The sequence below is a fragment of the Hylobates moloch genome, unplaced genomic scaffold (genome assembly GCF_009828535.3).
Source record: "Hylobates moloch isolate HMO894 unplaced genomic scaffold, HMol_V3 SCAFFOLD_12, whole genome shotgun sequence".
Taxonomy (NCBI): domain Eukaryota; kingdom Metazoa; phylum Chordata; class Mammalia; order Primates; family Hylobatidae; genus Hylobates; species Hylobates moloch.
In genome coordinates, this window is record NW_026652287.1 from 76,715,568 (window position 1) to 76,717,429 (window position 1,862).

General features: G+C 44.5%; 1 pseudogene; it reads left to right on the forward strand.

The window, feature by feature from the left end:
• The first annotated feature begins 534 nt into the window (after window positions 1-534).
• On the forward strand, window positions 535-1,568 carry LOC116479660 (RWD domain-containing protein 1-like; annotated as a pseudogene).
• Window positions 1,569-1,862: the final 294 nt, after the last annotated feature.

Consider the following 1,862-nt stretch of genomic DNA (forward strand, 5'->3'; position numbering starts at 1 on the left):
CAAAATTTACACAGAACAAATGTTTAATAAATAATTGTTAAATTTTAGAACTAATAAGTGAATACAGGGCTGGGCACGGCGGCTCACGCCTGTAATCCCAGCACTTTGGGAGGCCGAGGTGGGCGGATCACCTGAGGTCAGGAGTTTGAGACCAGCCTGGCCAACATGGCGAAACCCCGTCTCCACCAAAAAAAAAAATACAAAAATTAGCTAGGCATGGTGACATGCGCCTGTAATCCCAGCTACTCGGGGAGGCTGAGGCTGAGGCAGGAGAATCGCTTGAACCCGGGAGGCGGAGGTTGCAGTGAGCAGAGATCGCGCCATTGCACTCCAGCCTGGGCAACAAGAGCGAAACTCTGTCTCGGAGGGGAGGGGGGGTCGGGGGGAGTGAATACAATAAAGTTGTAGGATGAAAAATCAACATACAAAAATCAGTTGTCTGGCTGCCCCGCACTATCCCGGCGCGGCCGCTGTCTCGGCTGCTGTGCGCCGCCTAGGTGTCTGGGTGATCCATGGGCAGCAGCAAGGGCCACGATGACAGACTATGGCGAGGAGCAACGCAAGAGCTAGAGGCTCAGGAGTCCATCTACCCTGACTCCTTCATAGTATTATCAGAAAATCCACCCGGCTTCACCATTACTGTGACATCTGAGGCTGGAGAAAATGATGAAACTGTCCAGACTACCCTCAAGTTTACATACGGTGAAAAATACCCAGATGAAGTTCTCCTTTATGAAATAGTCCCTCCAGAAAATCTAGAAGATAATGATGTCTGAGACATTTTAAAATTACTAGTATTACAGGCTAAAGAAAATCTTGGTATGGTGATGATCTTTACTCTAGTGACAGCTGTGCAAGAAAAATTAAATGAGGCCGGGTGCCGTGGCTCACGCTTGTAATCCCAGCACTTTGGGAGGCCGAGGCGGGCGGATCACGACGTCAGGAGATCGAGACCACAGTGAAACCCCGTCTCTCCTAAAAATACAAAAAAAAAAAATTAGCCGGGCGTGGTGGCAGGCGCCTGTAGTCCCAGCTACTCGGAGAGGCTGAGGCGGGAGAATGGCGTGAACCCGGGAGGCAGAGCTTACAGTGAGCCGAGATTGCGCCACTGCACTCCAGCCTGGGCAACAGAGCAAGACTCCGTCTCAAAAAAAAAAAAAAAAGGAAAATTAAATGAAATAGTAGACCAGCTAAAAACTAGAAGAGAAGAAAAGAAACAACAAGAAAAAGAAGCAGAAGAGGCTGAAAAGCAATTATTCCATGGCACTCCAACTACAATAGAGAATTTCTTAAATCAGAAGGCCAAGTTTGATGAAGAATTCTTGGAAATTAAAAAGAAAAGGATGAAAGAAGAAGAACAAGCAGGAAAAAATAAATTAAGTGGGAAACAACTATTTGAAACAGATCATAATCTTGACCCATCTGATATCCAGTTCTTGGAGCATGCTGGAAACAACGTGGAGGTAGATGAGTCTTTGTTCCAATAAATGGATGACTTGGAGCTGGAGGATGATGAGGATGATCCAGACTACAATCCTGCTGACCCAGAGAGTGACTCAGCTGACTAATGGACATCCCCATCTGCAGAGAGGCTTGACTGCCACAGTATCTGTGGCTATGCTCAGAGGGTTTTGATTTTCCTTTCTTTTTTTCTAAGAAAAAAATTATTTTCAGGAGAATATTCTTCTGATAGCTTTCATCATTGAACTTAAAAAACTGACCTTACAATTTAAAAAAAAATCAGTTTTGTTTCTACACACTAACAATGAACTATCTGAAAAGAAAAATTAAGAAAACAATCCCATTTATAGTAGCATCAAAAAGAATAAAATACTCAGGAATAAATTTAACCAAGGAGGCAA